This window comes from Numida meleagris, chromosome 1, assembly GCF_002078875.1.
Source record: "Numida meleagris isolate 19003 breed g44 Domestic line chromosome 1, NumMel1.0, whole genome shotgun sequence".
NCBI lineage: Eukaryota > Metazoa > Chordata > Aves > Galliformes > Numididae > Numida > Numida meleagris.
In genome coordinates, this window is record NC_034409.1 from 104,745,542 (window position 1) to 104,761,478 (window position 15,937).

A 15,937-nucleotide genomic window follows, 5' to 3' on the forward strand; every position below is an offset into this window, starting at 1 on the left:
ATTCCATTTGGAGTAGAAGTGGTGAAGGGAAAATGACAATCCCTGTAGGTGAAGATTGTAGGACTCAGATACAAAGCAAACAGAGAGTTGCTGGGATAAGGAATAATGAAAGCCACTGTGTGGGAGTGAGAAGGGAATGCAATAGGACGCACAGCATCCTTGCCGCAGAAGAGGAATCCAAACTGATATTCCTGAAGCAGAGTCAGGGAACTGAGATGGACAGTGATAGTACCGATGGAGCCCCAGAGCTCAAGAGGTGTGAAGTGCATTTGGCCTGCAAAGATAGGAGTCTCCCTTGCACCTTTTTGAAGTTGCTCACCATGAAACACACATCCCTTTTTCCCTCCCCATAGGGGTCCTTTCACCAAAGAGCAGGCGAAATTTGAAACATCTTGAAATCCAACAGAGCCAGAAGTGTCACAGTTGCCATAGCTCAAGCTGAGCAGAAAGAAATTCAACCATCAGACTTCAACATCAATAGGAAATGTTTCCAGGGTCCCTATCAGAAAAATGTTTTGATCAGTCACTTCTACAAAGAACTGAATTTCACCACTCCCAAAAATGGCAAGGAGAAAGCAGTAAATGCTGATCTCCTGTAGATAATGGTGGTGTGGCAGGAAAGATCAAAACCAGCATATTTCTCCTGCTGTTTAACTAATGTTTTGTGATTTTACACTGTATGTCAGCATCACGTCCTAAAAGAAAACTTTTCAAGAATCTGCTAGTAAGTGCTTTGGATTTAACAAATTCATCTGTTTCTTTATACAGCTTGTTTCATTTGGTATAAGCTTCAGTTTGTGAACAGAAACAAACAGATTACAGGCAATTCCACTCTAAGAAATTCAGACCAAATAGCAGCAGTTATGTCTGTTAGGATTTTATACAGTCCAATAGTGATAGGACAAGGGGAATGGTTTTTAATTAAAAGAGAGGAAATTTAGGTTAGATGTTAGCAAGAAATTCTTTCCTCAGAGGTCAGTGAGGCCCTGGCACAGGCTGCCCAGAGAAGCTGTGGTGCCCCATCCCTGGAGGCGCTCAAGGCCAGGTTGGATGGGGCCCTGGGCAGCCTGAGCTGGTGGGAACAGGCCTGCCCATGGCAGGGATTGGGGCTGGGTGGGCTTTGAGGTCCCTTACAACCGAAACAATTATGTGATTCCATGACTCTATGATTCTGTGTGAATCTGCCCAAGGTTTCACAAAGACTGAGGCAGAAGATGTGCCCTCTTGTGTTTTCAAAGAGCTCCGCCAAAAACCAGCTACATCGCGATACTAACAGGCGCAAAGCTTTTCTTTAACCTCTGCACTGAGCTGGTGCAGTAAGGAGAAGAACTTAAAAAATAAAGCAAAACAGCATCATACAGTGAATTCTCTCCTAAAAATGCTGGTCACTTAATGAGGGCAGAATCTCACCTGGTGGAGAAAGATGGGAATCCCATTGCTTCATAATGAACATCACTTTGAATGAAATGACTAGGAAAGATTGTTACAGGTGTAAGAACTGCCTCACATCCAACCAAACAAAAATGCCAAACTAAAGGCTGCAATAGCCATATCATGTCACTGCACGTCTCTAAGGACCAGAGCAGGCACTGGGGTCTGATGGATGCAGGTCAGTAGTGGGCAACATAAGTCATCTGTGTCAAGTGAGTTTCCAGCAGCAGCTTTTTCTGAAGGCAGTAGAAGAGGTACTGTTGCCTTCAGCATCCAATTATCTTGTTCAGAACAGTTTTGGAAAGCTCTACTTCTCACTGACTGGCATTTGTAATGCATCCAAAGTGAGCCAAGGAAAGAGAAGAGGCCAGTTTGCTAGGAGGCCTTCATCCCTGGCTAGCTCAATGGATAGCCAAGGGATAACATTCCAGATGAAGAGTATTTATCATAATTCTGGGTTACACATGACTATAGCAATACATTGCTTGTTGTGGAGTATCTCACATGGAGGCTTTGTGAACAGCTTATTCTAGCAGCATGATGCCGATCAGCAGTGCTAATATGGGAATCTTTATAAGAATGCTAGAACTCATAGCCTGGGATTGAATTCATGTCCGCAAACACTGTAAGTGGATCCTCCTATATAATAAGGGCTTTGACAAATCACCTTCTTCCTCATGGGAAAAGGAGGAATATGAGAAACCCCTCAACTACCGCCATCACTAAGCACACACTTTGGTTTGCTCTCCAGAAGGAAAGGATTTAAGGATCTGCCTTTTCTTTTGCGCAAATTAATTATCGGCTCTTTTATCTTTAAGCAAACTTAGAATAGACCCAAGGAGAACTAAAAAAATATTACACTGCAATGGCAATATTGACATAATTTTTAAAGCTGTAAAAGTCAGGCAATATGGAATGAAGGCTGAAAAGCTGTCTTTACCTCATAGGTCAAACACAGGGATTTATGGCCGCACCTAGTGCCTGAAAAAGAAGAGTAGGGAATAATAGCTCTCACTCAAGCTCATGATGTGTTATATTTTGTGGGATGAACAGAAATAGTGGTTTTGAGTTTATTTCCTCTTACTTTTTTTCTCTGTCTCCATTGGCAAAAGGAGTAAAACACTTCTGTGCAGGTTATAACTGCTTCAAGTGTTTTTCCTTTTGCACCCTTTATCTGCATATGTAACACCTCCCAATTAAACACTTCCATTACCACTATCATTGTGAATAACCTTTCCCACATGCATTTCATATCACATACACCGATTTTATGCACATGCTTGAGTAAGAGTGCTGAAGAACAAACGTTTTGTTTTTTCAAAATGTAGCACCATCTTGAAAAATGGATCACAAATGGAAAACATCCAGTTTCTGCAACAGGAATTTCAATAGTTAAATACTGCAGGAAGATTATACGCAACACGAGAGGCACCAGAAATGCAGTTCAGACATAATGAGCTTTGTTACAGACCTTACACCCTTGGGAAGGTTAAAGCCAAGGTCAGAAGGAGGGGAAGAGCAGTGCCACACCTGCTTGGGCTGCTCCACTGGAGAGGAGAGCCCCAGTGCTGCCTAGTTAGGGAATTCACTGCAGAAGTGGGGAGAAGTGGGGTGAGACTTCCATCTCTGTACCTGGGATTGGGGGAGGGTTAGCAGAGGGACAGTATAGCCCTGTGTGAAAAGTTACACTGATTCACTTACTTCTGCTTATGAGAACTGGATTAAACCAGGAGATCTGAAGTTCCTGCACTTGCCAGCTGTGCCTTCCTTAAAGGAGCATAGCGAAGCTGTTTTGTCGCTGGAGTGAAAGATCATGCAAGTTTGGGTTTGGTTTTCAGGTCCTTTTATGCTGGATAACGTTTACTTTTTGTTCTTCACAGAAGAACCTGAAACAGAAAACATTTTTCTCTCTTCTTTTGGGCAGTTAAGCAGGGTAAGTCTAAGGAAATTTGGTGGGTTTTTTTCTGATTTGTTTTTGTGAGCAATACGGTGTGGTGTTTTTGTCTCTTGGGAAGCTGAGGTACTTGGGAGTACATGGTGTAAAAGCTGGTGCCTCTGTTCAGCTCTCACATCCCTCTGAGTTCCCTATCTCCAGGTGGGCTGCAGTGAGGCTGGATCTGTGCACCCCGAAAGAGCCCTGTCTGCCAGGACAGTCCCAGTGTTCGCACCACAGAGAGCAATGGGCTGTAATGGGTGGGATGAGCTCTTTTAGTAAGAAGTGGATCCAAAGGGCTTGTTTCCTGTGGAGCAGTGAACATCCCTATGGTATCTCTGTTTTGTTGAATAAATCAGAGAAACAGAGAGTCACAGAACAGCTTGGGTTGGAAGGGATCTCACAGCCCACCCAGCCCCACCCCCTGCCGTGGGCAGGGCTGCCCCCTAACAGCTCAGGCTGCCCAGGGCCCCATCCAACCCGGCCTTAAGCGCCTCCAGGCGTGGGGCACCACAGCTTCTCTGGGCAGCCTGTGCCGGCGTCTCACCACCCTCTGAGGAAACAATTTCTTCCTAATATCTAATATAAATCTCCCCTCTTCTAGTTTAAAGCTATTCCCCCCTGTCCTGCCACAATCAGACCACGCAAAAAGTCAGTCTCCCTCTTGTTTATAAGCTCCCTTCAGGCACTGGAAAAACACAATGAGGTCCCCTCGGGGCCTTCTCTTCTCTTCTCCAGGCTGAACAAGCCCAGCTCCCTCAGCCTGTCTTCATAGGAGAGGTGCTCCAGCCCTCTGATCATCTTCATGCCCTCCTCCAGACCCTCTCCAACAGTTTCACATCCTTCTTGTGGTGGGGGCCACAGGCCTGAACACAGTACTCCAGATTGGGCCTCATAAGGGCAGAGTAGATGGATACAATCCCCTCCCTCTCCCTGCCGACCACCCCTCTTTTGGTGCAGCCGTGGGTGCAGGTGGCCTTCCAGGCTGCAGCGCTGCTGTTGCCTTTGTTGCACTGAAAGTGCACACAGGGAGTTTTGTCTGCCTAGCTGTTTATTTCCATTAAATACTCAGCAACCTAATACCTCAGAAGCCTCTGCTTTCTCAAACATGTTTGAAATGGGTTGATTTCAAACACAGTCTCTGCATTGCTCCACATTATTGCTATTGGGAGAGAGGTAACATCCAGGTCATATTGTATACCAAGACTGTAATAGGCAAATGCAGCCTTATTGATGACACATGCTGTTTCAATGAAATAATTGTGTATATGAGTCAGGAACTGAGATGTCTTTGTGTACTGGCTTTAAGGTTTGAGGGCTTTTCTTGTGAGTAAATTCACCTATTACTTGAAAAACAAATCCTGTCTGAGCAAAGAGAAGCACAGTGATCTCACACACAGGCTTACTTTTATATTTTGTTTGCCTGTATTACAAAATTGTTAGCTCAGTCTCTCTCCCCCCTGGGATCACAACAGCAGTGTTAAAGCCCTTTTTACAATTTTCATCCTGTGTCTAAATCCTCCCTCATCCTGCCTGCTTCTTATGCGATGCTTCTTGCTTGACCTTTTATATCTTGTATGTGTTCCTGCTTTCCAGCATTCTCACAAATTCCCACCCCACACCTGAGTATGGATTTTCCTCTGGGCAGGAAAAAATGGGAACTTCTCCTCCCGGAGAAGTGTTGGCACGTGCCTGATGGTGCCCTCCCCACACTTCTGCCCAGATGTGCACAGGGAGCAGAGAGGTGCGGACCAACAAGACGTGCTGGGCAGACAGCACTGGCAAGGAGCTAGGAAAATGGGATGGGGTTCAGGTTACTGCGTCAGCACTTCCCTCCAGCAAAAATGTAGGCCATGGGATGTTAATAAGGTGGATGTCCCTGCTCACCTTCACTGGCTTATGTACTAGCTGTAGAAAGGCAGGCAGTTTTTTTGTGCCTTCAGGGTGCGAATTTAATATCCTCAGCTCTTGGGTTCCCTTGCTAATTACAGCTCACTTCATCACTGTGTATTGGAGAAGTTTTGCCCCAACAGTTAAATGAGAGTAGGAAAAACTATCACAAGAGAAACACAAACCCAAGCTGCAGAAGTAGCAGACTCACAGCACCTGTTTCTGCACTCTGAGAATTAATAAGTCCTTGGGCTTTGTTACAGGCTGGCTCTAGTGAGGCCAGTGCTTGGCAAAGATGTTTTCAATATGTATTCAGGAAGAGTGTGTGAACCGATTTTCTGGCTCCTTTCAAACTCTTTCTGTTCTTCAGGACTGCCTGCACATGTCCGAAGCCTGGGGAGATTCTGTGGACCTTTGTTAATAAATGATGTGAAGTGAACAAGAACACGCGCTCCAAAAACTGCAGTTTACAAATAAATAATGTAAATATGATGTAACAACAAAACTTTGAACTTCTCTGCATCTGTGACCCAAGTTTCATTTAGATGCAGGGGATGGTGTGCTTGCCTTCTTTCTTTCTTTCTTTCTTTCTTTCTTTTTTACTTCCTTTTCCTTTAAATAGTTTGAACCTTTCACAGCTGTATCTAAAATTCTGCATAAGCTCCTAATGTTGACTTCTGCAGCCATGGTGGGGAAGCTGTTCAGAAGCAGCAGCAAGGTATCAAAGGATTTCATCTGCTGGTGGCATTTGGTTACCAACAGGAGCAACAGCAAACAGTTACAGCAGCCTCCTGTGTTCAGAGCAGACTGAAGTGCAAACTGCTTTTTCTTGGGTGAAAATAAAACATCCCCAAATCCACCTCCCTCTCTCCCTCCCACTCTTGCTCCCCAAAATATCATACCTTCTAAAAACATGGTTTTGTCACAACTTTGTTTCTATTCATTAGCAGCTTAGGAAGGGGAGGAATCTTTTTTGGGAACATCTCTAAAGGAACATGCTACCCATATAAACCCAATTGGGCTAAGAGGTAGAAATTTTTAAATTCTTTTTTTAAAGTCCTGACAGATACATAAGTTAAGCTCACATATTTCATCCTAGAAATAATTAGCTCATATGTCTTGCTTAGGAAAGCACAACAAGCAGGCTTTGCCATTCCCTCTCTCCCATACGCGCATGTAATAGGAAAGACAAGAAGCGCCTGTTTTCTCTGCGGTGACTTACGCTCTCTGCGCAGCTCCCTGACATCCCAGCAGCTCGCCTCTGCACGCTTCAGAAACCTCCATGCACCAATGCACAGTGATAATCCCCGGTGGGCTACGAGTGCTAAAGGGTAACACCATCACACACTTGATTAGAGTCGACACGTACTGCGTAGCGGAGGGAAATGGAACACCCAGCCCGACAAAGCCCCACGCCGCCAGCAACACACTCACCCAGCAGGGCTGTTGTGCTGTCTGCCAAGTGACAAGCTATCTGCTGCTGCACCTGGTGGCTTCCCACAGCAGTCTTCATACCGCCTGATGCGGTCACTGGGAGATGCTGCAGAAGATGAGCCCAATGGCCAGCACAGGGTAGTGTTCAAGGAGACCTTGAAAGTAAGAATTAGAAAGACATCTTCCTGCATATCAATGCTGTAGGCAGATGCTTTGCCCAGGAGGATACTTGTGTCGGTCACCAGCTGGTGATGTGGGACCCAAATTTGTCATGAGGAGAGAGGTGTTGGAAAGCAGTGTGCTGAACAGTTTGCTGGAGGATGTGCTGCTGCAACAGGAGCATCAGGTCCTGATTTACAGTTCCTCGAGACAAGGAGCCTGTGAGTTTGAGAGTAGTGGTCACGGAGATGGAAACAACAGTACAACTGACCAAGCATGGCTAATGTGTAGACCGTTCGGTGCAATATACCATAGTAACTCCCTTATTTTTTTACCTACAGCAATAGGCTTTACAGAGTGAGGGTTTGACCTCCGGTGTTGGGGTGGATAATTGGTTTTCCCATCCCACTCCTCCTCAAATTTAATCCTGGAGATCCTATTCTTTGTTCTGGGGTTTGTTTTGAGTGTTTTTTGTTAGTTTGTTTTTGTTGTTGCTTGTTTCTTTTTTTTTTTTTTTTTTTTTTTTTTTTTTTTTTTTTTTTTTTGTAGTATGATCTTGGAGGGAAGTAGCTAAACTAAGGAAGAAAGTCATATTAAGAGTGTGGAAGTGAAAGTATTTAACCTCTATTTTTCTTGCTACATTCTTCCACGGAAAACCATTCCCTTTGCAGGAAGGTATGCTGAATTGGCTCCAGCCTTCAGAGTTGTCTTCTCCCACTTGGACCCCAAAAAGGGTCTTATCACCTGCACCTGGAGAGGAGGTGGGAACTGTGGCGAAAGCAGAGCTTGGGCAAGGAAGGAGAGCATCTGCTAATTCCTAAAGAACTTCAGAAGCAGTATACTGTGGACAAGTGTAAATATTCTTCTCCAGACCCTCCATCTGCCTTGGTCACGATGGGGTGGGAGGAGAAGAAAGGCTGCAAAACAGTTTGGTGATATAGGGGAATCCTCCTTGCTTGAGCTGCTTCTGCCAAAAGTTGTGGGAATAGCAGTGAAGTCCTTGAGGGATAAAGGTATTCTTTTCTTCTAAATCTTAACCTAATTAAATATATGTTTTTAATAAGAGAAATGGCCTGTATTGTATGATTGGACTAATGAATGTAGTAGCTCCAAAACCAAAAAGACGTGGAGGGATTCCATGAGCTATGGTTGCTTTTAGAAACTTCCCAGCTTGCCAACAAGTTTATCTCCTCTGCAAAACCAGAGTGGGGTTTCCCTTCCCATACGGACTGCCTTAAAATTACTTTTTACTGAGGCTTGAAAGGCCAACCATTGAGAAGGAAAACACAACAAGAACTTCATCTGGCCCCAAAACCGTGTGAACCTCAAGTACTGTGTTCAGTTTTGGGCCCTTCACTACAAGAAAGACACTGAGGCCCAGGAGCGTGTCCAAAGAAGGGCAGTGGAGCTGTGAGGGGCCTGGAGCACAAGTCTCTGATGGGGAGTGGCTGAGGGAGCTGGGATTGTTCAGTCTGGAGAAGAGGCGGCTCAGGGGAGACCTTATTGCCCTCTACAACCACCTGAGAGGAGGCTGTGGTTAGGCGGGGTTCTATCTCTTCTCCCAGGTAACGGTGATAGGACAATAGGGAATGGCCACACGTTGCACCAGGGGAGGTTCAGGTTGGATGTTAGGAACAATTTATTCTCAGAAAGAGTGGTGAGGCAGTGGCACAGGCTGCCCAGGGAGGTGGCTGAGTCACCATTCTTGGAGATGTTCAAGAGCCGTGTGGACGTGGCAATGAGGGACATGGCCAGAGGGCACGGTGCAGATGGGCTGGTGGTTGAACTAGGTGGTTGTAGAGTTCTTTTCCAACCTTGAAGAACTTTCTATGGTTCTGTGAATTTAGCAATGTTGTCAATCAGCAGGGCATAGACGAGTGTCCCTGGACAGCCCCCAAGAGCCCTTCCAAGGCAACTGGTGGTTGAAAATGAGCTGTCTGTAAAGCACTGTTCGGTACTTCTAGTGGCGGCCCCGAGCGAGAGGAGCTCCCCGCGCTTCCCGCAGCTCCCGCTAGATGTCAGCGCTCCCTCCCGCTGCGTCCCCGGCCCGGCTCCGAGCAGCAAACCCCGCAGCTGCGGAAACAGGAGAGACTGCGGGCACAGGAGCCCCTTCCTCAAGAAAATGGGTCTGAAACGGTGAATTGCCGTGGGGACCCTGCGAACGTCAGTGTCTGCGTTGGAAACTTGTTTGTTTACTGTCAGACTGCATCGTCATGAAGGCTCTATTAAATAAGGGCTTTGGCATGATGCATCAGGTTTTCACCCCATGAGGGGAGCTGGCCCCACATCAGATCCAGATGTGGGTTAGGACTCACCCAGCCCCACAGCTGCCAGGACTTTCCTGATCCCATGTTCTGGGCCTAACTCAGATTGCTGACATTCCACCCTTGATTTATTTAAAAAGGAAAAAAAAATAGAAATCCCACTGCCACTATATCACCAAGTTTGGCAGATCTATAGAAATTTACCTTTTATGATGTCCCTTGCAAAGAATATTAATATTCCTGAGGTTTTGTATTTAACGAAAAAATCTGAAACAAACCGTTGTAAGTGATGAGGCAACAAAGAATACCTCCTTCAAAGGTCTGATTTACATTGGAACTGGAAGTTTGGTGGAGCCATCACAAAGCCTGAACAAATAGGTCAGTGTTTACCCATTTTATTTATTTGATGATGGATGTCAAGTGTTAGCGTGAGATTTTTAAAATATATTTTAAAGGAAGCACAGTGCTGTTCAATGTAAAGCAGATTAGATAATGTAAATTATCACTGAAATGCAGCAGGGAACCCAACAACATCTCATACTAGGTTAAGCCAGATATCCACCCTATTGATCTCATCATTACGTAAATGAATATGAAGAAAAAAATTCCCAGTTGACTATGCAAGTCTCCCCAAGGTGATGCAATAGATCCCACTGGCTGACTCACTGAGCAGTGCAATGCACAAACCAGCAGCAAAGCTGGGGAGCAGTTCTCAGTTGGCAGAGGATGGACCAGATGATCTAGTTGTTTTGTTTCTTTTTTTCCTTGTTTTATATCTCCAAATCTGAATTGGAACACTTTCTGTTTCACTGACCAGCAGAGGTATATGACCAACTATTTTTATAAATTTACAATTTACTATCCTCTAAAACGCATGGGACAACAGGAAAGAATAATTCCTTAATATCTCATTAAAATTTCTTCCTTCCATGAGGCATAGAAACCTTCTTTTTCTTGTCACGAGACTGATGTGTTCATTTTTTTGAATATGGAAATCCATTGTGCATGTGCGCATTAGCCCCAGTAACGCACAGCCATTGTGCTGTGCAACCCATACTCTTCTGTTCATTGTTCTTATGTTGCTGTGCAATGTTTTTTTTTTCTCTGAGGGCTTTGTTTTCATGCAGGGAGATCCTATCAGCTATATAGAGTACAGATGTTGTCTTCCAGTGTAAGTGAAACAGCAGATATTGGTATAGTTATGAGTAATTGTAACAATACATCAGAACTGTTAGCAAGAATGGGCCAAGTCATGCAGCAGAAAGCACAGCAACATTCTTGACTGTGTGAAAGGATTGATGCTGCTGTGACCCACGGCAAGCCGTCTGCTCAGGCTCACTGAACACTGGTAGGCGGTGATAGAACTGAGCCCCCAGCTCGGCTGACTTCTCATGAATTTCCCTTGGGTTACCGCCAAAATGAAATTTTCTGCTTCTGAAAACCAATTAGCACTATTGCCAAGAAGGGAGGTTGAAATGGAAAATGGTGAAATTTCACAGTCCTGTGGAGTGCCAAGTCAGCCAGCTATGGGGCTGCACAGGAAAGCTACCAGTGGGCAGTGGCTGTCATAATGGTTGAAGGCCCAAATAAGTGTATTCTGGATCTGAAGAAATTTTATCACAAACTCTTTGGCCTGAATTTTGACTGGAGAACTTCCTAGAGGACATGTTCTTCTGGAGGAACACAGATATTGCATGAGAGCATCAGTTTCCCACTGAGCATTTAGTCTTTCTGTTTTGAATCTTGATGATGACCCAGAAAAGTGGAAATCAGCTGAAACCAAATGGTTTGAGGTGGGATTTGTTGCCCAAGGACAACACCTGGAAGAGAGGGCTATTCCTTCTCACCAGTTTATATCCTAGCTGAAGTGTTCAGTTTGAATGCCAGCTGGGCCACTGGTGTCATCTGTGTCTTTGGAATTTGGGAAGGAAGAGGACGCTTGAGAGATACTCTTGAAAATCCCTGAAGTGTCTGTGTATGGGAAAGATATGCAATGTGTTGGATGTAATCAGAAACAGAGATGTGAGATCTTACCTGTAAGCTCTCAGCTCATGCTCTCAGATGTTCACCCAAAATCTAAATCCCAGTATGGAGCTAACAGATTGGTCCCAGGCTTTTCTGCTCTCTGATTTAGAGCTCTTTGCTATCAAAAGGAAAGCTGCATCACAACCAACCTCAACTCATGCTGCCACCAAAACACTCCTCAAGCTGTCAGTATTTGAAAGAACGTGTTGACAAGCCATGTTCAGCACCCAGTTTCAGTCTGCTCTTGTCAAACACAATTTTAGTTAGCTCAAGAAGATTCCAAAAACCTTTGTTTGCACGAGTCCCAGGTGAAGAGCTCTGATCTCTGATATATGCACAGAGCTGGAAGGGAGGATGTCGGAAAGTGCTTGTTTCTTTATTTTTTTTCCCCTCAGCCAAATAATCTTCACTCATGTTTGTTGATAAAGTTTTAAAAACTCAGTCTAAATCTTTTTTTCCTGCTGGCTTTAATCATTACTTGATTTCACCTCTGATCTTCATTTCATCAATATATTCACAGCTAATTTTAAGTAGTTTAAGTTGTCAAAGTCATTAAGAAAATGTTCTTGTGACAAGGAAAACAAAAATGTCATTATTCTAGTTAGAGGACTGAACCCATTTTTCTGTGATACTTTCTTATGTTTGATCTTTGTATGTCCTTTCAGAACCATGACTTGTTGCAGTACTGATCATTTTCCCCACCAAACAGGGCTTAACCTTTCACAGAACTCCTTTGGGGTATTGCTTAAGCCCTTATACTCCATGCATACATAATAAGCTCTCAACTTTTTGTTACCAGATCTATTTCATTGTAAAAAATGGATTTTATAACATGCCATTAGAGGCCTGTGACCACAGCTGTCCTTAGCCTTGCTGTATCATCACAGCCATAGGGGTGACAGCAGTCTGGCTTGAGTTAAAGCTGGACAGACACTTGGAATAAACTTCTAAGTTGGAAAAGGTTGGACTTTTCTAGGTTTCACAGTAAGAAGAGGAAAACTTTGTCCAGCTTACTCTATGATATTTACTTAGTTATTGCTAACAGAGATGAAGAGGGAGAATAAATCTTTTGAAAACAAAACTCTTCAAGAAACATTTTCATGAAGTCAGCAAGTAGAAGGAGGTTCCTGTGTCATGATGAAGTGCTAAAGGCATTGATCCTGTGATCTCTTCTCCTGCCCTTACTCTTCCAGCAAAAGAGCAATGGAATCACAGGATGGTTTGGGTTAGAAAGGACCTCAAAGCCCACCCAACTTCAATCCCTGCCATGGGCAGGGCTGCCCCCCACCAGCTCAGGCTGCCCAGGGCCCCATCCACCCTGGCCTTGAGCGCCTCCAGGGATGGGGCACCACAGCTTCTCTGGGCAGACTGTGCTAGCGCCTCACTGCCCCTTAGGCAAGCAATTTCGCCTAACTTCTAATCTAAATCTCCCCTTTTCAGACTGTAAAAAGTCAGTCTCCCTCCTGCTTATAAGCTCCCTTCAAATACTGGAAGGTTGTAAGGAGGAGTGCTGTCTCTGCAGTACAGTTCTGTCCTTGTGGTTTGTGTAAAGTGGTTCCATGTGATTTGGAGACTGGAAACAGCATTATAAGGGAGAAGAGCAGAGCAGCTGCTGGGCTTCAGCAGCACTCCATGCTGCAGAGGCTCCTGTGGAGCAGCTGCTGGGGAGCCTGGGCAGATGCTGCCCTGCATCTGGGAAGAGCAGGCAGCACAAGGAGGTTGCTTGTTGTTCCTGGCACAGGGCATCTCTGCTTTGTCATTCACTGCCTTAATTTAACTAGCATTAACCCTTGTGCCCAATATTACATGCCCGGACATTTACTATGGTCCAAACTTTTTGTTGTGGCAACAGGCTGAAGTGGGGAGATGCGTTATCAAAAATATCTCCTCTCAAATTAAAATCCACCTTCCTTTCCTGGTAGGAGCAAAGCATCAAAGTCTTAAAAGCTAACTTGAATGAGAGTATCTGAATGCTGGCTTTTCTATAGAATGTAATTTCTTCCAAAAATGACACTTCAAAGAATTCAGGGGAACATTATTTGCACCTGCATGGAGCCATGCTCTAAGAGCAGCATTTATGAGTTCTTTTAGGCAATATGGTTTTCACACAGTGAGGTGCATATTTAGACATGTGGTAGCACACTTCTCCCCTACAAAAGAAGGGGCAAGCTATCTAGCAGAGAAATAGCTTTTATATCAATAGAAATTTCATCTGGGCATCAAAGCTATTCCGAAAACTGTAGTTGAAGATCTCTGTTTTTTCTTTATTATTTCCTCTCAACTTATTTGAAAAGTAAAACCAACCATTTCTGATTTACCTTCTGAACATTATGCAGTCAGTCAAAAGTTAGAGTACCAGTGTCAGCTGTCAACATGTTCACTGAGGTTGGCAGTGCCGGTTAAATACACAGCCGGTACAGCTATATCACCCAGAAACCTGGGAGTCTACATTGGCACTGATCTCAATTTCTGTTCTGAGAACTGCAGCACCATGGTCTTCTGTATTTTCTTAACAGATAGGGATCTTGTTACAGTTTGTGATTGGAGCTATGCAGAAGTCCCTTGCGTGAGTAATTTTTGGGCAAAAAATCAGCTCTTGTTTGGGTTATTCTTGAAGTTTATCAAATAATTTTGAATTGTAGTGTGGCAACTTTATCATCAGAGCAATCTTCCACAAATGAATATAGGCACCCATGAAGATGTGATGATATTATCATTGCATCAGCGTGTCCAAAATTGATAGTTTTTTGTCTGCTTTCTGTGGATCTTGTACAAAAGCCTGCCAGTCATATCAGTTTGTTAATGAGGACGGGCCTATGCAGAAGGGCAAAGGTGTGCTGACGAGGAAGAAAGCAAGATTGCAAAAGAAGCTCCAGAATCAGTCTGGCTGACCATCCATCTAACTCCTGCTTTCAGCAATCCATATCCCAATGGAGAAGAAGTCCCAAAAAGAAAGCACAACTTCCAGAAGGTATAACCAATATCCTTACACTGTGTGCCAAAACTAAGGCTGTTTTACTGTGATTCCAATCTGGGTCCGCCATTTCTGCTTCTCAGTACTGTGCACTGTGGGCACATCTGTGCAAAGGAGAGCTTCCCACACTGGGCAAGAGCCAGTGCTGCTGCAAACGACTGTGTGCATTTGAGCTATATTACTTTGACTCTCTGTGTTGTTTTAAGCAGCTATTCAGAATATTGGCATAGTTTGAGCTTTCCTCAGAGTGTTCCTGTTTTTCACAAAGGCCATATTACAAACATTAGATCTGTAATTATACACAAAATTAGATGCTGGGCATACAGCCTATCTCTAAATCAAACTGGCGTGAGTCAGGGTGGTGTTACTGGAGCAAGCTCAAAATCAAGTTACGGACCATGACTTGGCTCAAATTCTCTCCCTAGTCCACAGTCATTAGGTTTGATATATACAGGAATTTTGCAAGGACGCTTTGGAATTTCCAATTTATTCTTGATCAAAGTATCTGTAGAATGGGGCAGGAAAGTTTTGGCAATTTAGAAATAAGTTCTGTTATCACAGGGATTTCTTTAGGACCATAAATATAACTTTTCCAACTGAATTTGCTAATAATCATCTCAGGAAATTTGTGCAGCTCCATCAGTGGTCTCCTAATCATCGCCACTTATTGCAATTTGGCCCATGGCACAAAGCAGTCCCTGAGTGCACAAACTGGTTTCCTTTTGGATTAAATTAAACCAGACAACATGTTCCAGTGTTGCTTTTAATGGACTCCAATTATTTCTACATATTCACTCCACAGGACCAGACTAAAACTAGGCTGAAGTAAATTCCCTAGAAGCATGTATCATCTGAACATGAGATACTCAACACCATTTTTTTCACTCAATAAATCCACTCTTATCAGGAAGCATGCTTGCTAATATAGATGTAGCCTTGGATTAGCAGTTTGAGAATTTAATGGAAACAGCTTGGAGAATATTTGTGTGAGACCCTCAGATTCAGCACTATCACACTGCTAGCTATGGAGCCATATGGCTTTGGAAACCTCTTGCAATTTTGAAAACTCTCTCTAAAATCTTGAGAATTGGACTGTGAAATACAACTAGCAAATGTTCTTAGAATTTGAGTTGGAAGGGACCCTTAAAGGCCATCTGGTCCAACTCCCCTGCAGTGAGCAGGGACACCTACAGCTACATCAGGTGCTCAGAGCCGCATCCAGACTGACCTTGACGGCCTCCAGGGACAGGGCTTCCACCACCTCTCTGGGAAACCTGTGCCAGTGCCTCACTGCCTTTATTGTAAAAAGCTTTTTCCTTATATCCAGTCAAATTCTCCCCTCTTTCCCTCTTTTAGTTTGAAACCACTTCCCCTTGTCCTATCACAACAAACCCAGTTAAGACTCCATCCCCTTCAATATTATAGGCCTCCTTTTGATACTGAAATGCTGCTATCAAGTCTCCCCAGAGGCTTCTCTTCTCCAGGCTGAGCAGTCCTTACAAATGATTCTAGAATAGTGTTAGAATGGATGAGAAAAGAAGATGGGCAGAGAAGCAGGGAAAGAAAGTGGACAAAAATGAGGGAAACTGGCACATGTATCTTACAGTAACCATGCTAACCTGAAAAGAATGGTGGCAAAATGAGTACTTCTAAAGGCAAACTGCTTCACCTGTCCCCTGTTTTTGTTGGCAAATATTTCAGCTCCCTATGAGTCAAATCTAAGCATGATACTTGGTACAGAATCTCTAGGAGAAGGCAGTAAGTCAAACTCTTTCTGACATATGACTAGACATCACGTTAAGTTCTTAGACACGTAGAATTTCCTAG